This window comes from Podarcis muralis, chromosome 12, assembly GCF_964188315.1.
Source record: "Podarcis muralis chromosome 12, rPodMur119.hap1.1, whole genome shotgun sequence".
Taxonomy (NCBI): Eukaryota; Metazoa; Chordata; class Lepidosauria; order Squamata; family Lacertidae; genus Podarcis; species Podarcis muralis.
The window spans coordinates 12,046,882-12,073,283 of NC_135666.1; the positions used below are offsets into that span (position 1 = coordinate 12,046,882).

A 26,402-nucleotide genomic window follows, 5' to 3' on the forward strand; every position below is an offset into this window, starting at 1 on the left:
GTAAATACATAATCTCAGGTTGGCACTTTGACATAGTGGGTTGTAAGCAGTAGCGGAAAGCATATTCCACTCATGCAAGGAGCCCCCCCCCCCACTATTTTTGCTGTTCCCTCCTACCCACTTAATTGCCACACCCAAAACCTTGATGCTGAGGGTTAGGGGACCCTCTAGAATAGTTCTGGATATGGCAAAAAGGTCTGCAGTAGGTACAGGGATCAGGGAAAATTGGGTTGCGTGGGCAGAAGGAACCACTGAGTGCAAATGACTGTAAATAAGCCTGCTCTCCCCACTGCCTTTTATTGTATATTTATGCACAAATGTGGGAATTATGCGAAAGGTGGTAAACCTCCAGAGCTCCTCTGGTCATATGCAAGAAACAGTGAAATAATACTTGTATAATTCCCATAACAAATGTTTTCTTCATAAAACATGGGCTGAAGACATTCAGTGACAACCATAAGAATTCAGGAAAAGTTATGAAGTTCAAGTTGTTGGAGCTTTGAAATCCTGTCCTATGTTAGAAGAGATTACCTGCATTTGCCGGTCAAATCTCAGGTGAATTGGTGTCCTTGGTTAACACATCCAATGCATATATTCTTGATGAGATCCTGACTTCATTGCACTTAGTTCCCATGGAAATCAATGTAGAAAGTTGCATTGATTTCAGTAGGCACTAAGTGCAACCAACTCGGTCAGGATCTAACCCATTGTGTCTAACGTACAATCCTAAAGAATGCAAACTCCCGAACACCAAATAGTTTATTGTCAACAAATTTGAGCTGGATTTTTTTTTTAAATTGTTAATTAGAGGTGGTTGGCTTTCCATCCCACCAGCCTATCCATTGGGTTGTCTCACTAGTAAATGTCTTGGGTTTCCTTGTTATAAATCTGAAGAACATTGTGCATATGTCTCACCATGGAACTTTCAATTAAATACAATTAGCAAAGCCTTGACGTGACTTGAAGTGCTGATCTTCCTGTAAATAATTCATTCTTTATGATCATGCTGTTCTCTCTCATCTGGAAAAAAAACGCAGTTCTGCCAAACGAGTGTCTGAAGATGCCAGAGCGAAAAGCTTACTCAAAACCACTAGGGAAAGGGATGGAAGCAGGAATGTATAATCTTCTGCTTAATTGAAAAGCATTACATAATGTCGGAGTTGCTGAAGTAATACAGTCTGGTACGCCTGTGACCAGTAATGTCAATTTTTCTTTTTGAACAGAATTTGTTTTAACAAATTTTTGTTACGGGCTTTGTGGAAGGGCAAGGGAAGGCAAGAGGAGTTTTGTGGGAGCAAAGCGAAGCAGTCAAAAACTTCAAGAAACACTTTGATACTCTTGTAGCACAGTTTGGGAAAGGTAGACTGCATAAAAACAACAATCTACATGTACATTTGATTGAAAATATATTTTCAATAGGTAGTAAAAGCTTGTCACCAAACTGGAAAGAAGTAATCAGCAATAGTCTGGTCAGGGTGCAGTTCTGTACTGTTTTTAACACTTGATTGGGAGCTGCCCAGAGTGGCTGGGGAAACTCAGCCAGATAGGCGGGGTATAAATAATAAATTATTATTATTATTAAGTATTGATATCTTCATTAGTGAGCCTGCTGAGGGGAAGGGATATTAGCAAATTAGCTGGTGACACAAAACTGAGTAAGACTGCAAACATTTTAGATAGCTTAAAATAATCTTCAGTAGAATACCTAAAAAAGCACAACTCTGAAAAATGAACCAAATGAAAAATACAGGATGTGGAGATAACAGGCAAAGAAGAGTCATTCTAAAAGGATACTAGGTGTATGACACAAAGACCAGCAGTGCTTTTCAGTTGTATTAACAGTATAGCATTATTGCCAAGCTAGAAAGTAGGATCATTTAGCAGAGCTTCAAAATCCAAAAATCAGTACTCTACTCTGATTTTTTTTCTAGATTTCAAGTTTGTGCAAACTTGCAGTTCTGCTCTTCGGTACTTAAAGCAAGGTGGAATCCACACACACATAAAAACCATTCTGAAAATGCTTTTTCAATTTTTTTTTTAAAAATACATTGAATTTTCCATAAGGCTCCCCATCGCCATTTAGTGTCACATTGTATATTGCACTTAAAACACACTTAAAACATTTTATTTGTAGCTGTATAGCTGAGTCCCATGAGTGTAACCGAATTGCAGTAATATATATATATCACGGTTTATTTTCCCCTCCATAAAAGGTGTATTTCTGTGGAAATTGCTTGTGGAGTCTATTGTGACCGGATGGGGAATTGGCAGGAATCTGAAGAGAGCATAGAAGTTGCCCTGCAGTCTCTATTTCAGTCAGCATTTATGGGAAATCACCTAAAGATACCTGGACAATCATAAGGCAAAATGTATGAAGGTGTGCTGGGCTTTAAGTATCCATTGGGAATATCCTCCCTTTTCTGCCTCAGAAGGATAATAAAGATAGACACTGAAATACTATACACATACTGTTTGTGCCCCAGTTGTCATCTTTTGCTTTTGAATATATATGTGCTCCCCTGTTGGGCCAGACAAAGCCCAGTAGCCCAGTACAGTGGTACCTCGGGTTACAGATGCTTCAGATTACAGACTCCACTAACCCAGAAATAGTACCTCAGGTTAAGAACTTTGCTTCAGGATGAGAACAGAAATCACATGGTGGCTAAAGTGGTACCTCAGGTAAAGAACAGTTTCAGGTTATAATAATAATAATAATAATTTATTATTTATACCCCGCCCATCTGGCTGGGTTTTCCGAGCCACTCTGGGTGCCTTCCAACAAAATATTAAAATACAATGGACCTCCAGAACGAATTAAGTTCTTAACCAGAGGTACCACTGTATTCTCTTTCCAGCTACAGTCAGACAAAATGCCTCTTCGTACCCATACAAATAGGGTATGAAGGCAAAAGCCCTTCTCCATGGTATGCCCCCAGCTTCTCTTATACAGAGTTATGGTGCCTCTGGCTATGGAAGCCCCATTCCAATGCAGTACCACGCTAGCCATACCTGCAGAAATAACAATATTACAAGAGGGGGAACGCGTACATTTCCAGCGCCAGCTTTGCACTAGCACAAAGCATGTCCCACCCACTGCAGCTTCCCATGCCCACCACCCAAAAACTCCTATGGAGCTTTGGGGACCATTTGGGCTATTGCACAAAGGGCTGCAGCATGTAAGCGGGGATCGGAGAAAGATAATCTTGCCATGCAAACTCCTATCGATAGCAATGGGAGGGGGCATTCCACTCCCCCCCTTTTAAAAAAAGTGAATAAAACTTTATTTAGAATTCAACAATAACACACAGAGAGAAAAAAACCACGGTGGTTGCTACATCAGATCATGACAGTCAACCAGTTTAAACATTTTGTAGATACTACTAAAGAAATTACATAGCATCACTTTTAATTTACTAAGGTTTTCATACTACACTTTTATCTCTTTATCTTTTTCATAGCATATCGAAAACAGAAAGACCAAGAAAGGAAACACAAAAAGAAAGAAAAGGAAGAAGAAGGGGGGGGGGGTGGTGGAGGTAAGGGAAAACAGAAAAAGGGAGGGGGAAAGAGAGAAAAAGAAAAAAATAAAGCAAAACAAACATATTTGACTTTTGATTAGACTCATTATATTATTATTTCTACAGTTTTTTCACACACAGTTCCAAATTATTGTATTCCTTTCTTTGTTTTCATCATATGTCCAGAAAAACAAATGGCAGCTACAGAGGAGCAATTTTAATCAGGACTGTATCAGGGAGGAAAGGGTTAACCCCCGATAATTATTGACTGCCATCCTCAGTGGTTGCTGTTTGCAATTTATAAATTGCAGCAGCACCCATGTTATAGGCAAATACACATTTTGTCTAGTTTGGCTGCCATACCTTCTTTTTATCAGGCAACTACTTGCCTTTGCTGCCGGCTCCGCTTGGTGCCTTGGACTATGCTGAGACCCCTCCACCCCCATTCATCCTGTGGTATCGCCCGCAACACATCAAATGCTAGTGGCAATTAAAGGATTAGGGACAGGCTATAATTACAGCCCTGTGGAATAAGTTCTTAAATGGGTTTGGTGCTGCCTATACTGTAATTATTCTGCCCGTGCCCTGATGAGCTAGGATTAATTGTGTGGGGCTTGCAAATGGTTCACATTGAACACGCAGTTCACCGCTAAGCAGTTTGCGTTTCAGTGGCGATAAGGAGGCGCCCTGTGCTTTTCCCCAAGAAAGGCGGCTTTTAATCAGAAGGACATTAGGTTGACCCTGGCTGCCCACAGTGCCGAACTGCCTCTCATCACAGCAGAGTCAGATTCAAATCATAATACGTTATAAAAGTATGACCTACTAAAGCTGTCTTTAAAAAATATTCCGTGCTTTGATCTTTTAAAGGCTTCTTAAGAATGCATCAACATTGATACTAGTCATTAGGCTAATTACAATATTTTGACTGGTCTTTTGCCAGTCAAACTGAACATAGCTGCCTTTTCAGACCATTGGCCTGTCTGACAGAATACAATGGTCTGCTTTGAATAGCAGCTAACTCTCCAGAGAAATGAATTTTGTTAACCCAATACACTTCTTAAAAAAGGCCTTTTACAGGCGGTTTCTCTTTTTAACTTGGGATCGTATGCCTCAAGCACATATGTTCCATGACTGAGCTGTGCCTTCTCATTCGAGGTATAAGAGGAGAGGTTTGGAGGGTTTTTGTATGTATCTTACTATCCACATCGGTCCAGCACCATCTGTTCTGACAATGCATGGACAGGGAGCTCCAGGTGGAAGAGAGGGGCTGCCTCACCTCCGCTGAATTTCCCTGCTAAAAGGTGTTATAATGGAGCCAGCAGTGCCATTACTGTCTCAATGGTGCAGGGAACTTCCATTATGAACAACTGCTTAAGGTTGTGTAGCGCTGCTGGGTTTCTGTTAGTTGACTGGTGTGGAGCAGTTAAAGAGTTCTGTTAAAAATAAAGGTAGATCCTACATCCCTGTCCAGATACATATGGTACCTATTCATTCACTGAATGAATGAATGAATGAATTAATGTCAACTTAAGCTCCAGACACAGGTTTGCTATGAGATATTTTACAGTAGCTACAAACAGGCAGTGATATGATAAAACAGGTGAAAACTTTTAATGGCAGTTTTTTTAAAAAAAATCCTTAGATTTTGTATGTGTGCAATAAGTGTGTGATGGATTTAATGGGTAGGAGAGGATATATTAATTGCAATTTATCCCTCCAGATGCCCACATGTGTGGGTAGAATAAAGTTTCAAAATCCCATCCTTGGCAGCAAAAGTTAAAGCATAGGAATTAGACTTGTTTTGAGCAATTCTAGCTCTGTAGTAAACTGGCTTTCCCTTTCATCTTCTGCTTGGCAACAGCTTGGCAAGTAAGCTTAAAAATATAATTTACTTATTATCTTGCACTGGTTCATAGCAATGGCAGCAGCAGAAACCATGCAGGCAAAACACATTTACAGTATAACCAACTTCAAGCTGGAGCAAGCGGAGGCAGGTCTGTATCCAACCCTGGTCACAGGAAGGGAAAGAGAGGAACACACCATATGCTTCTTCCTCTCCAGGAAGAGGAGGGGAAATGACATCATACAGAGCCCACTCTACCAACGGCATTTCTATGGTCTGAATATTTGCCTCTCAGCAATACAGCTCTGTGGTACTGGCCCCTTCTCATGATAACTAGCAAGAATATGCACTTGTTCGGTTTGGCTGCTAATCTCCCACAATTAGATTGTACAGTTTTTGATAACTGATGCATAACAAATCCTAACTGATTAAACTTTATACTGGCCTTAGATCTGAGAAGCCTGTTGCAGGAATGGGAAACTAGGGCAAATGTGTGCAAAGGAGCTGCCACCTAGGCTAGAAGGAGAGGCTGTAGCTGTCCCTTTAGTACATCTTAGTAATCCCGTTTCCCTTAGCTGTGCCCAATTCTGTTGTGCTTGGCTGTCCTTGCGTGAAATTGTTTTATGTACACCTTTGGAGACGCAACACGGTGCTCTACATTTCTTCCCCCCAAATCCCCATGTTTATTTTAATTTCAAACAAAATCGCCTCTTGGTTAGCAAAGTGTCACTTAAGATGAAGCTGACTTATTCATGCTAATAATTGCCCAGTGAACTTTGCTGAGCAGCTTTGGAAAGGTTGGTGTCTCCTTAGCCAGCGGTCTCATCATGACCCCCGTCAAGAAGGCCCACACTATGACCTTGTTCACCCCATACATTTAAAGTACTATGATGCCACTTTAAACACCCCTGACTTCCTTCAAAGAATTCTGGGAACTGAAGTTTGTTCAGGGCGCTGCTAGCTGCCCGGAGACCCCTGTTCCCTTCACAGAGCTACAATTCTCAGAGTGGTTCAACAATAAATCCCTTTCCCCAGAGCACTTCGGGAATTGTAGCTTGGGGAGGCAAAAAGTTTCCTAATAGCTCTCTGCATCAGTAACAAACCACAGCAAACAGAATTCTTGGGGGAAGTGGTATTGTAGTGCTTTAAATGTGGCCTAGGTGAAGAATTGATGCTTTTGAATTATGGTGCTGGAGGAGACTCTTGAGAGTCCCGTGACCTGCAAGAGGATCAAACCTATCCATTCTGAAGGAAATCAGCCCTGAGTGCTCACTGGAAGGACAGATCCTGAAGCTGAGGCTCCAATACTTTGGCCACCTCATGAGAAGAGAAGACTCCCTGGAAAAGACCCTGATGTTGGGAAAGATGGAGGGCACAAGGAGAAGGGGACGACAGAGGACGAAATGGTGGGACAGTGTTCTCAAAGCTATCAACATGAGTTTGACCAAACTGCGGGAGGCAGTGGAAGACAGGAGTGCGTGGCGTGCTCTGGTCCATGGGATCATGAAGAGTTAGACACGACTGAATGACTAAACAACAACAAGGTGTAACATTATAGATAGAATTGCCTGTATCATGTCAAATCCACCCCCTTCCCCCTGCCGTTTCTAAATCAGAGTTGCAGTAGTGGGACTGTGGCCTGTGGGGATGGGTGGTTTAATCCTTTCCTGCACTGCGATCCCAATTAAAATCTGCCTGCTGCTGCTATTAGCCTTGAGGTGGGGAAAGCTTTCATTAGGCAGACAAGCAAAAACAAATTGCTTATATGGGAGATTATTGAGACTGATGAGGGCAGACCCAAAGCATACACTTAAAGAATGTTCAATGCATATTCAAAGTCTGCGACTTCCCTCAAAGAATCCTGGGCACTGTAGTTTATTAATGGGTCTGGGAACTGTAGCTCTGTGAGGGGAAAACTATAGTCCTTAGGATTCTTTGTGGAAGCAAGGTGCTTTTAAAGTGTGTTGGGTGTGTTTTAAATGTATGGTGTGGGTCTGCTCTGGTTCACACATGCAGTCTTCGCTTGATGACTGCAGCATCTGGTAATGGCTTTGCATGTGTGAATGGGCCGTCAGTGTTCATCTTCAGTGGGCGAGGGGAACATCAAGATTGCAGGCCAAATGTGGTCCTCAACCGTAGGTCACACTTCTTGCCGGCCCTGCTTCAAACCTTCCTTCAGTGCTTTTGCTTGGCTAGGATATATCCTTGGGATCTGGGACAATGCCTCCTGCTCTCTCAAATGAAGAGGGATAAAGGTAAAGGTAAAGGGACCCCTGACCATTAGGTCCAGTCGTGGCCGACTCTGGGGTTGCGGCGCTCATCTCGCTTTACTGGCCGAGGGAGCTTCCGGTACAGCTTCTGGGTCATGTGGCCAGCATGACTAAGCCGCTTCTGGCGAACCAGAGCAGCGCACGGAAACGCCGTTTACCTTCCCGCTGGAGCGGTACCTACTTATCTACTTGCACTTTGACGTGCTTTCGAACTGCTAGGTGGGCAGGAGCAGGGACCGAGCAACAGGAGCTCATCCCATTGCGGGGATTCGAACCGCCGACCTTCTGATCAGCAAGTCCTAGGCTCTGTGGTTTAACCCACAGCGCCATCCTTAATGAAGAGGGATAGGTGTTTAGAAATGTCTGACTTCTGTATGACTGGAATGCAACAGAATCCACAATGGTAAGGCTCACATCTGTTGGCCTGCTGACTTTTGCCCTCTGGCTGTGCAGCCCTCAGAAATTTCCTTGCACGTTTCTCCATCCCTTATCTATGCAGAGTCTTTTCTTTTCTTGCCTTACAGTTTTGATTTTCAACAATTGGCTCAGGTCTTAAGAGCAAACAAGCCACTGACAGGAGGATAGGAGGAGGACAAAGAAACTTCCTGAACTCTCTCATGCACCAGAGCTGGAGCCTTTGGGCCAAGGGAGGTTACCATTTGTAAAGCCCACGTGTCACAGACCTGGCAGGGCTCTGACGAGTGATTGATGGAGGCCGACCCAGGAGAGAAGGAGGCCAGTGATTTAATGGGGTTTGGTGCCCCCCGCGAGGCACTAGCCAGGGTGAGGGAAAGGGTCTGAGCACTCAGAGATGGAGGAGGGGGCGCAGGGTGCGTCAAAAGCGGAGGAAAAGGCTTTTCAGGTGAGGGGCAGGTCAGTTGAATCCACACTGTCCCCTGCCCTGCTGCCTCCAAGATCCAGGAGGGGTCTGAAGAGGGAAGTGCAATGACGACGTCCATGTAGGAGATGTCTCAGGTTGAATGCATGTAGATGCTAGAAAAGTGTGTGTGTGTGTGTGTGTGTGCCCTGTGCACCTGAGGAGCTGCTGCATATGTGTGCTTTTGTCAATGAAGAATTAACTATCGGCCGTTTGCCTTCCTTGGCTGAGTGTGTTGTGCACGACAACATGTCCCTGAGAACTTTCTTCCAAAAGAAGCTCCCTCCACGTCCCTCATTCTCTGTTGGGTAGATGTGTGAAATAACACGCAAACTCACAGTTTCATGGTGATAAAAGAAGAGTGATGGCAGTGGGCACATGCGTGTTTGAGCAGAATGAGCAGGCAGGGCCCCAGGAAGCCAGAAATCCATTTCCACAATGGCCCTATTCATAAATTTTAATTAGAAATAGAAATGGGGGTCTTTCTTCTCCTGCGTTTGTGTACATCCCAAGCCACAGGAAACCAATTAACTTTCTTATTGCATCTATACATTACTTCTTATAGAGGGTGAAAGTGATAGAAGATGATTTTCTGTATTAATGGCTGCCTTTTGGCCTTAATAGAAAATCGGTTAGTTGCAGTTGATGAGACTATTAGGAAGCCTATATGAAAGTGAAGCTTTTATCTTCCCAAGCACGAAGGGGATGCTAGGCCATTATGGTCTTCAAAAATGCTTTTTGCGCTGTGCATATGATTCCTCAGCAAGCCTTAGATCCCGATAACAATGCACATTAATTAAAATGTAGATGAATGAAACGTCTTTGCAATTAATCTCCAAAATCCAACTGCACTGTGATGCAACAGATCTTTCAAGCCTCTCTTTCGGCACCAGCGAGCTTTTCTGCGGGGCTTGGCTTTTAGAGAAGAGGCGTATAAAAATTCAAAGCCCAGTGTGAATGGATGTCTTGTGGGTGAACTTTCCAGCTGCTTTCATAGAATCATATTGACTTGTAGAGCTGGAAGGGACCCCAACTTCGCTGGAAGTTTTAAGCAGAGGTTGGGTGGCCATCTTGTCATAGATGCTTTTGTTGCAGGAATTTATGTATAGGTTGGGGGGCGGTTGCCCCTCCAGCAGATATCATGCACATACAGCCCACTACCAAAATCAGCACAATCACTTTTGTGACTTTTGTGATTTGTCCCCACAAAACACTTCATCACAGTTTCTTCCTATCTGTTCAAAGGGCCTCTGCTGCACAATACCAAATGTAACACTTCACTGATAAATGTATCCATGTACTGTCTCACTACATATGTACTGGCTCACTATAAGGACGCGGGTGGCGCTGTGGGTTAAACCACAAAGCCTAGGACTTGCCGATCAGAAGGTCGGCGGTTCGAATCCCCACGACAGGGTGAGCTCCTGTTGCTCGGTCCCTGCTCCTGCCAACCTAGCAGTTTGAAAGCACATCAAAGTGCAAGTAGATAAATAGGTACCACTCTGGCGGGAAGATAAACGGCGTTTCCATGTGCTGCTCTGGTTCGCCAGAAGTGGCTTAGACATGCTGGCCACATGACCCAGAAGCTGTACGCCGGCTCCCTTGGCCAATAAAGTGAGATGAGCGCCGCAACCCCAGAGTCGGTCACGACTGGACCTAACCTTTACTGGCTCACTGGGAAAACTTCAGAATTTCATATAGACATGTGAGCTCAGCTACTCAGCAGCCCCTCTGCATGAGTGATAATTCCTGGCATCCTGATACCTGAGTGCCAGACAGGTAGCCATTCCAGAAATAAGAAACCCAGATGAAGACAAAAGGGTGTGATTAATTTGGCTGGGAAACAGGGGAATGTACGGTAAATATCTCTTTTGTTACACTTGATGGGTGTTTGGTGGAGGGCAAGGGGAACCATGGGGCAGGATCCAGGATGCTCAGATTAGTGCTACCAGAACTCCCCTTTCATGATGTAACCATGATGTATTAGTGATGTACTTTTGGGGGGTGTAGCATGGGGATTAGCAACTAATAAAAGTTTGGGTTCTCTTTTGTTCGGGGCTTTCATCTTGTTTCACCTTGTGGCAGGTGAGAGTCCTGTCGTGACAGTCTTCAATAAAGACCAAGCCTACTGGCTGCTGTTTTGCTCTGGTATTCCTGGCTGGTGTCCTTGTTTTTTGTCCAAGGTAGCCCTCAGATTTCTCCGTTAACACTTTAATGGAGATTCCTGTATTGCAGGGGGTGGAACTAGATGACCCACAGGAGACTTTTCCAACTCTGAAGTTTTCTGATTATACAATTCTTTGAAAAGATACCTTCCTCAGCTGAGGTGTTACAGAATGCTTATAAGGATTTCAACGGTTGAAAAGTTAGATTATCAGCACTTTAGAGCTGCGGGTTTGGATGAATTCAGTGGTGATAAGGAAAGAGACAGCACTGTCCTAGTGATCGTTGCCTTATTCATGTGTGTTTGTGTGTGTGAGAGAGACAGATAGGCAGAGATAGAGGTGTTTGTGTGTGTGTGTGAATGGGGTGTGTGAATGAGAACAATATTTGGGTGAGAAGTGAATAGGAGATAGACAAAAGAGTTATTACAAATGAAAATTCATTTAAAATTTGTGTGGGTCTCCAGTCATATTTTAGTTTATTCTTCCAGGACTAACAGCTCCTGCAAAAAAGCAATGCTTTAATAACGAAGAGTGGGGCTTTGTCTGGAAAATAGGCTCTGAGCAGAGTGCCCTTAACGAGCAGAGTTTCAAATTAAACTTTGAGGCTCAATGGCCCTGCGAAGCGTTATTTCTGGGTTGGTGTTCGATGGATCTTTATTTAACAGAAAGCACTTTAGAGGGAGCTCTTTCATTGTGCAAAAGACATATTGAGTCTAGCACTGGAAAAAAAAAAGGGGGGGGGAGGCGAGAGAAGACTCAAATAGCATCTGTAACATTGCTGGCTTCCAAAACTGCAGCCAAATCACATGCATGTTTATGGGAGATTGTTGTGGAATCTGCAATGTGCCTGTCTGGAGGTTTCCCCACAGTGTTCCCTAAGGATGTTTTTAAAACCTGTCAATTTTTATTCTCTCAGTTTTTAAGTTTTCCAATTTTAAATCCAGTTCTCCACATTTCTTCAGTAATTTGCGAATTATTTACTTTTGAAAATTCCGCATTTGGATGTGAATTTCTCTTCGTATAACACATTTCTGTTACACCCCCCCCCCAATCCATTCATTGTTGTTTTGGACATTTCCCCCCTAAGACATGCATTTTTGTAACTTTAGGATTTGTAGGTTGGTGAGAGTGCCAAGATGTTTTCCACGAGGCATTCCTCAACTCCAGGGTAGAACTATAGATCCCAAGGATCTCTGGAGAAAATGGAATGACTGTATAAGAAATGGGAGTGGAGCTCAATTGTGGAACACAAGTTGTCCTAGGTTTAATCTTGGGCATCTCCAGTTAAAAGAAGACCAGATAACAGATGGTAGAAAATACCTCTGCCTGAGATGTTGGAGAGCTGTGCCAATCAGGAGTATACAGTTCTAGGCTTGATGGACAAATCAAGGTATTGTGTTCATGAGCGTGTGATGCACATATGCTGCAGAGCATTTGCTGGGCACATAACTTTAATCCAGAGTGCTTGGATGGGAGGCTACCCTCTACCCTACATATAACATTTTCAGTGGTATTCTAAAAAGGTAAAAAAAGGTGGATACACACCATACATTTAAAGCACATTACTCCCCCTGAGAAGATCAAACCTCTCCATTCTTAAGGAAATCAGCCCTGAGTGCTCACTGGAAGTACAGATCCTGAAGCTGAGGCTCCAATACTTTGGCCACCTCATGAGAAGAGAAGACTCCCTGGAAAAGACCCTGATGTTGGGAAAGATGGAGGGCACAGGGAGAAGGGGACGACAGAGGACGAGATGGTTGGATAGTGTTCTCGAAGCTACCAGCATGAGTTTGACCAAACTGCGGGAGGCAGTGGAAGACAGGAGTGCCTGGCGTGCTCTGGTCCATGGGGTCACGAAGAGTCGGACACCACTAAATGACTAAACAACAACAACTTCCCCCAAAGAATCCTAGGAACTGTATTTGTTAAGGGTGCTGGGAATTGTAGCACTTTGGGGGGAAATACAGCTCCTGGGATTCTTTGAGGGAAGTCATATGCTTTAAATGTGCGGTGAATGTGCTTTAAATGTATTGTGTAGCTGCGCCCAAAGTATAAATGGAATAGATACAGTTATACTCCGAGCAGATCCACACTTATACATGGAGGAGTATGTATTTGAGAGAGCGAGCGAGAGAGAGAATGAGACTGAATGGGTCTTGCTTGGCTCATAGTCTGGTTCTGAGTGGCTAATGTGATATGAAATTTGGAAGATGAATTCTTTACATTGTGTGTGTGTGTGTGTGTGTGTGTGTAAAATCTTTAGGTCTTGGTGATTCATAAATCTTGATCTTGGCCTACTTTGCATGACAAGGTCTGCGATACATCAGGGCAACTTTTCAAAGTCCATATACAAAGTGCTTCATTGAAATTTATTTTATTTTTTTTGCTGGCAAAAATATGGAGAAATGAAAACCCCGGCGACACTTTGACATGAAAGTCATTTTAAGCTTTGTAATTTTGCTGACATGGCATGTTTGGTTAGAGTAACCGCTGCAAAGCTCAGGCAATATATTTCGGTGGCTGTGCTATCCCTGACAAGATTGAACACAGTCCTGCCAGCTAGATTTTTCCAATAAAGATTTCATTGTCCCTTCCCTATGTGGAAAGTGATAAGTGACCCTGATATTTCTCTGCTCAAATTTTATCGATAAAAAAATAGTTCTGGATGGATTATTCCTGGTTGATTCTTAATGAAGTGTCATTTTACGGGATGTCAGTAAGTCCTGAAATTGAGAGGAGCTATATATTAAGCAGAAGGCAATTCTGACACACTGCAAGGGATACTGAGTACAAAGGGATTGAATCCACTCTCCCCTCAAGTACATAAATCATTCCCTTACAAATAAATACATGGAGAAAGGAACATTGATTGTCTGTTGGCCCAAATTCATGGCCGTAACTCAAATTACTGCTTGCTGAACCAAGTATGTTGCTCAATGAATCCATCATAGGCTACTACGTCTTGAAAGTGATTGGATGTTCTGGACTTCCACCAGTGGACCTGAATTCTAATTCTCAGCTTTCGTTGTGCATCAGATTTCTATTCCACTTTGCTCCAAGGAGCAAAAGGCAGTCAAAGTAGGGTCAGATAAGATTATCCAGCAACACTCTTTTCCTAAACAACAATTTGCATATTGTCTTTCAGGATTCCTCTCTAGGTGGCTTACTGGTAGGGACTGTGTGAAACTGTCCATGGTGATTTCCCACAGTTCCTCATTTTTCAAATCGTAAATTCAGTTCTCCACATTTCCACATGAACCTGCAATTTTTCCAAAAAAGTCCTCCTGAAAGTTCATAAGCACTTTAGTGCGAATTTTGTCTAATTTGCGCATTTTTGCAAAGCACTTTCCCCAAATGCCATGCATTTTTTTTGTATGCAATTGTCATGAATATAGTCACATTATATGCACATTCTACCCTAGGAAACTCAATGAGGCTAGAATGAAAGAACAGAAGGAAGGAGCAGGAACTGGCAACAGCAGGGAGTAAACCACATTGCTGTTGCAACGGAACCAGGGCAAAATGCTGGACTTCATATTGGGATTGTCTCCAGGTGTGGCACATTTCCTGATCTGGGCACATCTGCCAGGCCACACCCAACTCCCCCAAGACAAACACAGCAAGGGCCTGGTTCTGCAACTCCTCACTGCGTTCAGGGCCCGGCCCTTGCAAATACTCATGGTGCTCCTTACAGGTGGCTCCTCTTCCTTCTCCTCTCCACAGCTAGCAAGACACCCTTTTCTACAGAAAGACTCTGCCTCTGTGTTCGCCCTTCCCCTGGTGCCTCATTGGCTTGCTGTGGAGCTGAACTGCTTCTCTTTGAGGCATCACTGACACCTGCTGGCTTTTCTCATTGACTTTGTGGGTGGCCTGCTCCCACAATTATATTATTGTGGGTGCCCAGGCACTCATAGCCCCCTGGAGTAGGCTCCTAGGAGACACATAAAAAAAAAGTTTCAGGAAAACGTGCTGTAAACTTTGTATGACAAATCGGGTTGGCAAAAATGGAACTCCACAGTGCCATCTGGTGTTACAGTGTTATAATGCATATACAATGGATTTTCTTTACCAGTCTAGCTGAGTCCTTGGTCTCATCCATTCAATCCTCCAGAGCCTGTCTTCACATGCAGGGGAAGTCCGTAACTTACTGAGGGTTTGAGACCCACCGGCTACCCTCACCTGGTTTAGCCAGCCAATCAAATAGGAGTTTCCTATCAACGCTCAGCACTCTTAAAGCACTACAGCTCCCATAAAGAATTGGGGGAAACTGTGAGCATTTAAAGTGGTATCATAGTGCTTTAAATGTTTGGGGTGAATGCGGCCTTTGTCACTAGATGTGTCTTGGTAAGACCTAGAAAGCATTGCCTGTTGTAACTGTACTGTTTTTTGTTTTGTTTTTGTAAGTCTGTTCTGTTCCATCAAGGAAGAGATCTATTCCAGCACAGTATTCCTCCCCTACCCCCTTCAATTGATTTCTTGTCAGGAATAACAAGATCAATCAAAACATATGGCTAATAAAATGGATATAGAAGCCATAAAAGGCTGAGGAGCATTCCATCTGGCAGCCTGAAAATGAACAACAAGAAAATAAAGCCAAGCCGCTGCGCCGATCGGAACCCCCTTTCTGGCATTAGAGGCTCATTCGACAATGTAACATTTTCTCTTTCACCCAATTAACTTTAAGCCAAGGAATGAATAATCATGCAGTACATCTCTGAAGCCTTCAGGACTGTACAATATTTGTTTTAAATGCATTGCATCTCTAGCAGGCAGCACTGTGCATTTTAATAAGTTGTGTCTGTTTTCATGATGGATGTCATTTTCTATGTCAAGTACTCATGTATGCAGCCTCCCCCTCCAAAAAACACCCCCCAACCCTGTTAATTTCACATTTCAAAAACAGGTGTCTTGTAGAAAAAATGAAAAGCACAAATCTTGACATTGATGAATTTATTTGAAATTGCAGTAATAATACAGTGGTACCTCGGGTTAAGTACTTAATTCGTTCCGGAGGTCTGTTCTTAACCTGAAACTGTTCTTAACCTGAAGAACAACTTTAGCTAATGGGGCCTCCTGCTGCCACCGCGCCGCCATCACATGATTTCTGTTCTCATCCTAAAGCAATGTTCTTAACCCGAGGTACTATTTCTGGGCTAGCGGAGTCTGTAACCTGAAGTGTATGTAACCTGAAGCATATGTAACCTGAGGTACCACTGTACAACAATCTTTGTCTTTTTCAAATACAATAGTAAATGTTTCAGCACAAATAATTTTGAATAACCTTGTGTACCCTGGTTGTTTCAATGAAGGCAAAAATTAAGATCCAAAAACCCTAAGATAAACAAAGTATTAAGTGACCCAGCCAAAGTCCAGCACTCTTAGCATTCATTCCATTAAGATCAATAGGATGTAAATATGCTTGATCATGCATAGTTCGTGCCGTTGCTCAGAGACGCTCTGTCCTGGATCAGAATTTCATGTTTCCCTGGGATAAGCCCTGACATTGAAAAGAGGTCTGAGGACTGTCGCCTGCAGAGGCCTGGCTTCTATGAATGGGTTTCAGAGTGGCACCTGTTTTGCAACTCTGAAAACAATACAGAACACTAAAACAAATGCTCAAGGACAATGGAAATCATAATCACCACTTATGTGCATACTAATCCCAACTTTACTTATGCCTGTGTTTTGCCCTGCAGTTCTATTGTGTGAAGTTTTTATTTTTTCCTTGTGAACTAAGAACCTGAATGAAGAACAAAAACAAACCCCCAAATACTCAAGAGCAAAAGCAAACCTTTCTCTTTTTCATAAGTGCTTCTCCAACTGCATGGCAGAATAACAGACCCAGAAAAACAAATGGTAACCTTGTGAGAAAGTATTTGTTTAAAAGACAGAAAGAAAGTTTCTAGATCACGTCATCGTTCTCCAAAAAAATGACGGGGGATGTCCAGGCGGGGTGAAGGTTTAGAAAACAGAGCAGAAAAGGGCAACTTTCTTTCTTTCTCGTTGGGATAGCTCAGTCGGTAGACCATGGGACTCTCAATCTCAGGGTTGAGGGTTCGAGCCCCACGTTGGGCAAAAGATTTCTGCATTGCCGGGGGTTAGACTAGATGACCCTCCTGGTCCCTTCCATCTCTACCATTCTATGATAAACCTCCAGCCTCTCCCCAGGAACTCTGGAAACTGTAGTTCTATCTACCGTATTTTTCGCTCCATAAGACACACTTTTCCCCTCCTAAAATGTAAGGGGAAATGTGTGTGTGTCTTCTGGAGTAAATGCAGGGGGGAGGCAGGCAGGAAAAGCCCCCCAAAGCCCCCAAGAGTCAGTCCCTTCTCCCTCTTCGTAGAAAAGCCTGCAGGAGCCGCCCGCTCCTTAAAGGGTGTGCGGCTCCTGTGGGCTTTTGCGGGAGGTGGGGGAATTGCCATAGCCTCGTGCAGCCTCTCCTGACCGAAGGGGCTGCGCGCGGCTAAAGAAGCCAAGACAGCCAGTGGGATGGATTGTGCTCGCTGTCTTGGCTTCTTTGGGGCTGGGGGGGGGGGGAACCTGGCCTTCCCCCGGCAGCCCTGAGAAGCCCTGTCCGCTGCTCTTTGGGGCTGGGGGGGGGGATAATATTTTTTTTCTTGATTTCCCCCCTCTAAAAACTAGGTGCGTCTTGTGGTCTGGTGCGTCCTATAGAGCGAAAAATACGGTAACTATCTAACACGTTCACCAACAGTTACCCAGGATTCCTTTGGAGAAGCCACGCCAATCAACCTGTCATGCAGTGTTTGTAGTGCTGATATGCCCTCAGTGTCTTAAAAACCTTTCCTTTATATTATCTGCACCACACCCCTTTTCTTACTGATCTCTTAACGCTACTTCCCATGCTGCTCCCCCCCCCTTTTGCCACTTGCCATTTGAGACCCCAGTTCCTGTTCCCTGAAAAATCCAGATTCCGCATGTCAGAAGAGGCATGAATAATGCAAAGGGGGCATTACGTGCACACTTATTTTGGCTATTGTGTTCTTTATGAAGGGAGAACATGACCTTTTCATAACTGAAGAGGAAAAAGAAAAAAAAGGTAGAAGATAAGAGAGTTCCTGGGCAGATAGGTTGGATACGTAACAAAACCATTAGAGAAATAAAAAGTCAGTGAAAAGGGACCGAGTAGCTTGAAGTGCCTTGATAGACAAGAAATAAAATATAAAGTACAGAGACAAATGCAATTTTCTCAGCGAAACAGGAAGTTTTATCAGAAGTTATTATCTAGCACTAAAGAATCTGAGGCAGGAGGAGATATCCAATAAAGTCAGAAGATGGCAGTTTATTATTTTTTAAGAGGTGGAAGTTTAGGATCCTTCTTGGCAATATCTTCTTGAGACCGAAGCATCGTTTCTTGCTGAGGTACCCTTCACTTCAGCGCGCTCTCTCTCTCTCTCTCTCCATCTTTTTAGTAGCTGAAGATGAAAATGTCATTCCCAACCTTGCTTATTTTACATTTTTATAAAATGGCAGTTTGGTTTTCTCCTGGAAACCACGTGCTCTGCCTCAGAAACTCTTATCTCGGATGCACAGAAGCTGGCAGGTGTTACTCAGTGGCGAGAAGGCACTCTGTACATGCTCGAGGGGTTATCCCCCTCTTTATTATTTCACAACGCTCTGTTGCTGGGCTTTAGCACTGACAAAACTTTTAAACCCCAGGATAATGCCGAGTTCTGCAATGCACAGAGAACATTTTCCAGGCAACGAGAGAGAACTAGACTAGTTCTCTCCTTGTTGTCTTTCCATTAGCAAGTGAAGACTGTTTTATTCCTAGAAGGCTTTGGGGAACTGGCTGCTTTTAATAGTGCTGTGCTGTTTTTATCCTTTTTATTTCCATCACGGTTTTAATTTTTATTTTTATTCCATCATGGTTTTAATTCCATCATGGTTTAATTCCTTTTCAAATACAGTCGTACCTTGGATCCCAAACGCCTTGCAAGTCAAACATTTTGGCTCCCGAACGCCGCAAACCCGGAAGTGAGTGTTCCGGTTTGCGAATGTTCTTTGGAACCTGAACATCCGACGGGGCTTCCGCTGCTTCCGATTGGCTGCAGGAGCTTCCCGCAGCCAATCAGAAGCCACGCTTTGGTTTCTGAACATTTTGGAAGTCGAATGGACCTCCGGAACGGATTTCGTTCAACTTCCAAGGTACGACTGTGTTATCTTTTTTATGTTTTTAGCTTTCTGCATTTCATCCATGCTTGTCTTAAGTTTTGTAAGCTGCCTTGAGTCCCAGTTCTGGGAGAAAGGCGGTGTCATGGATTGGCTGGATGCAGAGGAGTGGGGGAGGCACCAGCTGGGGAACCCCCAAGGGAACCCCCAGGGGAAGGAGGCTAAAGAGGGGTCAGAGGGAGAAGAGAGAGCAGACTGGGAGGAGGAGGTGTCAGAAGCTGCCCCCCCCAGACAATGAGTCATAAGAACATAATAAGAGCCTGACTCCTGACTTTGGCTCCTGACAGGTGGGGTATAAAGAAAAGAAATAATAATAATAATAATAATAATAATAATAATAATAATAATAATAATACATGGTTTGGTGTATCTGTTTAAGACTTCCTTTGTACTTGGATAGGTAAAGGACTCCTGGCTGACTATGGGGTTATGGCGCTCATCTCGCTTTCAAGCCGAGGGAGCCGGCATATGTTGCAGACAGCATTCTGGGCATGTGGCCAGCATGACTAATCCTCTTCTGGCGCAATGGAACACCGTGATGGAAACCAGAGAGCATGGAAATGCTGATTACCTTCCCGCCAGAGTGGTACCTATTTATCTACTTGCACTGGCATGCTTTCGAACTGCTAGGTTGGCAGGAGCTGGGACCAAGCAATGGGAGCTCACTCCATCGTGGGGATTTGAACCGCTGACCTTCCAATCGGCAAGCCCAAGAGGCTCAGTGGTTTAGACCACCGTGCCATCCGCGTCCCTTGAAGAAACCCTATTGCAGACCTGTGTTAAGAACCCTCCCACCAGGCTATAGATAACCAAGTTGCATCACAAATAGCTAGGTGGAATCTCATATCCTCCAACATTTCTTCCCTATCCATCTGACTGAGTTGTCTCAACCACTCTGGGTGACTTCCAATATATAAAAACATAATAAAACACCAAACATAAAAAAAAATTCCCTATACAGGGCTGCCTTCAGATGTCTTCTAAAGTCCAGTTACTTATCTCCTTGGCTTTGGGGTCACATAACTCCCTACCCTCCAACATTCCTCTGATGAAAACAGGGGCATTATAAGGAAGAAGAAGAAGAAGAAGAAGAAGAAGAAGAAGAAGAAGAAGAAGAGGAGGAGGAGGAGTAGTTTGGATTTGATATCCCGCCTTTCACTTCCTTTAAGGAGTCTCAAAGCGGCTAACATTCTCCTTTCCCTTCCTCCCCCACAACAAACACTCTGTGAGGTGAGTGGGGCTGAGAGACTTCAAAGAAGTGTGACTGGCCCAAGGTCACCCAGCAGCTGCATGTGGAGGAGCGGAGACGCGAACCCGGCTCCCCAGATTACGAGACTACCGCTCTTAACCACTACACCACACTCTTAACCACTACACCACACTGACATTCCTATATTAATTCAGAAACTGGGATGGCTTCTGTAATTCTGGGACTGTCCCTGGAAAACAGGGACACTTGGAGGATCTGGAATCCTAATCAGGAGTTGATGCTGAAAAGACAACACAGTGCAAATTGGTCCTTTGGCATTGCTTCTGGAGTCTGGCTTGTGGATTTTTTCAGAGTGGCAGAAATGGCACCCGAGACGTTTGTCCCATTTACGCATGTGCCACTGTTGTCTGCGAGCTGCTTCCTAGCAACAGCAGGAGTCATTGCTGCCTCCACTTGGGAGGCCTTCAGCAGTTAAAATTAAATAGATACAATTAAACACTAAATAGGAATTACAGGCACATGGGGAGTTGGGAGTTATTGATTTGAATTCTACAAGAATAAACAGGAGTCCTGTTTGACTTAGCCAGGATTATATTTCACCACTAATTAAAGTTCAATGGCGTTGCGTTTCCTTGAATATAAAGAGAACCTGGCCTCTGCGGATTGTTCCGCTAGCAGCAAGGAGACACAGACCTTGCAATCTGAGAGCTTGCTTGCTTTTTCCTTGATAATGAAACTGATGCACATTAAATCATGCACAAAGTTGCCGATTCTTCATACATTTACAAATTCCTCAGCCACAATAAATCTGAACTGCTCCGAGCGGAGGAAAATTTTGGTCAGCGACAGCTCGATCTCTGCTTCACTGCTGATTTAAAGCCCAAAGTAAACTTCCCCCTCCCCATTACGCTTGACCTTAGCCATATTAAAACAGTAAATACAATAAAACCGGTTATAAATTGTGCCACTGATGTGATTTAGGGGGATAAATTGCAACCCAAGCGAGAATCTCATCATTCCCTGGGCTCTCGCATTACCTTGGGTGGCTTCGTGAATGTTAAGTACAGCTTGGTTTTTGATGCAAATGTTAAAATAATAAATAACTCCCCCCCCCCCCCTGTGGCCTAGTAATTCAAGAAGACCCTGCTTTGTAAAAACAGCCTGGCAATGTGAAATGGATTTGGGAGTTAACATAAAATTGTTCTGCTTAGTTCCATGTAGAGGTTTTGGGAGGGGGGAAGCTGTGGTGTTCTCCCCACAACTCCTTACTGAGGTGATGAGAAAGGATACAGCCAGTGCTTTTTTTCTGGGGGGGGGGTACACATACCCCTAAACATTTTGTGAATCTTTGTACTTTTGCCCATTTACTCTATTTATTTCCCCCGATTTGAACTATAAAATGGTGATTTCCTTGAGTCAAAATGAGAGTACCCCTAAACATTTTTTAATAGGAAAAAAAGCACTGGATTTATTACTTTATTTATTACCTGAAGCACTTTTACTCTGTTTGTTAGCCAAGAAGGCTCTCAGAGCAGCTTACAGACCAACACAATTCCTGCGGGATCCAAGGTACAACTGTATTTGAAAAGGAATTAAACCAAGGAGGTGGCGAGGGAGGAGGGAAAAAAGCCAACTCAGGCACCCTTCCTAAATTTACAGATCTGATGTAATTGCTACTGCTAGCTGACAGATGAGGGGGAAGAAGCAAAGGCAGCTGGCCGCTCATTCCAGCAATGGAATAACCCTGCTTCCCTACTCTCCTGCTCTGCATTTCCCTACTCTCCTGCTCTGCATGTAATGAAATGTCTATCGATACCTATGGACATACATTTGTACCCACCCTTTCTTCAGTGAAAGGTCATTCCATTGCATCCTGGAACAAAGGAACTTCGGGTGCCATCCAAATCTCGGTTGCTACTTGGCAGTCATTAGCAGAGCTGTGGGGTCACCAAAGCACTCACAGCCCTGCCACTCATGCTGGTGCCCGAATTCAGCCTGATGCCATCATGTGACACAGCAAGGAGGCTGGCCAGCTGGGGCCCATCAGAATGTTCAGCAGGTGGAGGCCAGCAGGGCTGGGTGGAGGGACCCAATCCAAGCCCCCAGCTGAGTTGAAAGGAGGGATGGTTTGCAGTGCTTGGGTGGGAGTGAGCAAATCTCCAGTTCCTCTGAGTTAAGCACATACACATACCAGTTACCAGTTGACCTTGCTTCAGGATGGACTTCTATGGTATGCAAGATTCTTACATCCTCCCCCCAAAAAGCTCAACAACTCTGGGCAATCCTCCCCTTCCACCCACCCACCCATCCCACCCATGCTCCTCCTCCAGAGGAGAGCCAGTGTGGTGTAGTGGTTAAGAGCAGTATACTCGTAATCTGGGGAACCGGGTTCGCTTCCCTGCTCCTCCACATGCAGCTGCTGGGTGACCTTGGGCTAGTCACACTTCTCTGACGTCTCTCAGCCCCGCTCACCTCACAGGTGAAGGGAGAATGTTAGCCATTTTGAGACTCCTTTGGGTAGTGATAAAGCGGGATATCAAATCCAAACTCCTCCTCCTCCTCCTCCTCCTCCTCCTCCTCCTCCTCCTCCTCCTCCTCTTCTTCTTCTTCTTCTTCTTCTTCCCTCCAATGACAATGGGTAGATCACTGCCAGTTTTTTTATACTGGGAGTATATCACAGTCTCTTGGGAGTTGGATGTGCCTGTTATAGATCAACAAACAGTAGTGAGTTTTACATTTAGGGAAGAACATCAGGCCAGCAGACAGAAAGCCCATCTAGTCTAGCATCCTATTCTCAAGCAAGATCTGAGCGTAGCAGCTGGTACTCTGAAACATATTGCCTCCAATGATGGAGGGAGAACATACACACCATGGCTAGTAACCACCAACAGATTTGTCTAACCTTGTTTTAAATCTGTCCATGTTGGTGGCCATGATTGCATCTTGTGGCAGTGACGTCCAGAGTTTACCTATGTCCTTTTCAGCTCTGAAAGATCCTTTTTCAGGTGGCCAGAGTTATACGTCACATTCCAAGTGCAGTCGCTTCATAGATCAATGGACATGGGATGCAAGCTTGCTTTTAAGAATGTGATATGAAATTAGTTGTTTCCATGCAAGCGTAAGGCAATGAGCGATTTTACTAGACGGGTTGGGAGTGATGGTGGAAACACTCCTGATTTCTTTGATGTGGTTGCCACACCTAATTATCCTTCTCACCTGTGTTTCCAGATGGAAGAGTGACTCTCCCTGAGCTGAGCCAAAGTTTACCTCTCCTTAAGCCAGGAGATCAAAGTGTCTTTCTTATATCAAGAGGACAGAGTGCTTAAACGGTGCCATGGCATCCCTTGGGCTGGGATATTATGACATCCTGTGGGAGGTACTAAAAATTGGATGAAGTGAAGTTGCTCTTAATAATAGGCTTGAGGGAATGATATATAGGGAAAAGTTAAAAGCTGAATGCCTGCACTTTATCTACAAGACACACCGCATACACTCGAGTGTAAATAACGCTGGGGAGACAGACAAGTTATGTAACATTAATAAAAGAGAGAGAGGCCGTGAACAGATGCCTTTCCCAATCTGTTACCTGAATTAAACAAACAGCCCACACGGAACAACATTTACATTCTTTCCTTCTGGGGGTGTTTTTGCATTGTCAACACAAGGGGGGAAAGGGGCTTCAGAAGATGAGCTATTCTGAGGAAGGGTGAAAGAAGGTGTAAACTCTCAGCAAGTGTAAAAAGATGTAGATATGGGTGTTTTGTCTTGAAATTACTACTACTACTACTACTAATTTGATTTATTACTCACTCTTCACCCTAAGTTCCCAAGGCAGGTCCCAAAAAATTAAAATACAACATTAAAAACAGCTCAAGACAAATCACAGTCATAAGAATAAGGTGAGTTCTGAATAAATACATTTCAACGGTCAAAGGTAAGGGCAAATAGGTGCATCCATGTAACTTTAATTTATACTAGACTTGTAAATAAGAATGTCCTTGCAGATCAGATCAAAGGGCCATCAGTAAATGCATGCCTGATTTATGCTCATTTAATAAACATGTATATGGTAAAGAAGGTAAAAACATGTATATACTTCTGTACTCACACCCAAATCCTGTTTGGAATTCATAATATTTTTATCCCATCCTTCCTCTTCCCTCGAGGGTGGTGCACGTACACACTTACCGGTAATTTTATTTTCACTATAACCCTGTAAGGTAGTTGAGAAATGGCGTCCGATGCAACGTCACCTAGTAAGCTTCATGGCAGAGTGGGAATTTAATGCTGAGGCCACTGCAGCACTTTAATCACTCCATGGCACTTACTCTTGGGGGGGGGGGCTCCTACAAAATGTAGCATGGAGTGTTCCTGTTCTGGGTTCCAGCCAGCCAGGCCCTTTTCTAAGATACAGTGGTACCTCTGGTTATGAACTTAATTTGTTCCGGAGGTCCGTTCTTAACCTGAAACCGTTCTTAACCTGAGGTATAACTTTAGCTAATGGGGCCTCCCGCTGCCACCGCCCCGCCGCCTGATTTCTCTACTCATCCTGAGGTAAAGTTCTTAACCTGAGGTACTACTTCCGGGTTAGCGGAGTCTGTAACTCGAAGCGTTTGTGACCTGAGGTGTTTGTAACCTGAGGTACCACTGTACATTATTCCATTCCATTCTCCCTTTCCTAGTTTTCATGCACCCTCCCAAGTCCCCAAGAGTCGCACAGTATTTTGTAGCATCTGAGCATGCTCAAGCCTCACTGGGCTGTTCTTTGGGGTCTGAAAATTATTTTTCATTTTCACACAATTGCATTGCTTCCTCTGGTTAATACGCTGGTGAATTACTGTATTTTTCGCTCCATAAGGTGCACCGGACCATAAGGCGCACCTAGTTTTTAGAGGGGGAAATCAAGAAGAAAAAAAATATTTCCCCCCCCAGCCCCAAAGAGCAGCAGACAGGCTGCGCGCAGCCTGTCCGCTTCTCCCAGAGCTTCTCGGGACTGCCGGGGGAAGCCCAGCTCCCCCCCACCCCAGGCCACAAAGAGCAAAGAAGCCAAGACAGCGAGCGGCATCCATCCTGCTCGCTGTCTTGGCTTCTGCCAGGCCGGAGGGGCTGCGCGTGGCTAAAGAGAAAGCCAAGACAGCCAGCGGGATGGATCCTGCTCTCTGTCTTGGCTTCTTTAGTTGCACGCAGCCTCTCTAGCCAGGAGAGGCTGCGCACGGCTATGGCATTTCCCCACCGCCCGCAAAAGCCCACAGGAGCCGCACACCCTTTAAGGAGCTCGCGGCTCCTGCGGGCTTTTCTACGAGGAGGGAGAAGGGACTGACTGGCCGCGGGGGATTTTCCTGCCTGCCTCCCCCCCTGCATTCGCTCCATAAGATGCACACACATTTCCCCTTACTTTTTAGGAGGGAAAAAGTGCGTCTTATGGAGCGAAAAATATGGTATATGTTTGCTTCTTTCTTTCTTTACTTCCTTCTGCATAGGTCAAGAGAAGGGAACCTGTAACCTTTCCAGATATGGTTGGACCACAACTTCCATAATACTTGACCATTTGCCATGCTGCTTTTGGCTGATGGGAATCTTAGGATGGCAGTGGTGCTGGCGATCCCTGACTTAAATGAATGAGTGCCATTGACTGTGCCTGGAGAGGGGCTTTGCTGCAGAAGCCTCCAAAGAACTGAAGCAGATGCAAAAGTAATTCCTTCTCATACAAACTTTGTAATGCCTGCACATATTCATTTGAGCGCTGCTTTCTCCCTCTAACGTGATCGAGCCTCTACCTCTAATGTGCTGAGTCTTCAACAAGAACGAAAAAACCCCCAGAGAATAATCTCCTGGCAGCATGATTGAATGCACCAAGAAGTTCTAATTTCCCTGCTGTTTTCTTATGCTGCATGTTAATTACTGAGCGGCAGGCATCAGGATCCTCGTTGCTTCCCTGTAAAAGTAATAGTGTGAGTTCTGTGCTCTTAATGGCTGAGGCAGAACCCCCTCTCAGGAAAAGACGGACTGTAAAGAGCAGAAGAAGAGCCTGCAGGATCAGGCCAGTGGCTTATCTAGTCCAGCATCTAAAATATAGACGTGCTTTTACTCTCGCAAGATTGAATGTACTGTATTGCCCTCGGCTGTACTTGAGGGACGATTCCAACAGATTCCACACGAAAAACGCTTATGTCCCTGTGGAGATGGCAGTACCGAATCGGTGGCGCATGCCCTTCTGGCTTGCACTCTTTATAAAGACTTGAGGAATGAGATTATCACCCCACTTTTATTGTCCATTCTGGCTCGCCCAACCACTGCCACAATGTCCTTCCTCTTGGCAGATCAAGAT

General features: G+C 44.3%; 1 protein-coding gene across 1 annotated transcript in view; it reads right to left on the bottom strand.

Moving 5' to 3' along the window:
- The window catches only part of XRCC2 (X-ray repair cross complementing 2), a 108,990-nt gene that overhangs the window by 55,452 nt on the left and 27,136 nt on the right, over positions 1 to 26,402 (bottom strand). The gene's annotated exons all lie outside the window — the stretch shown is intronic.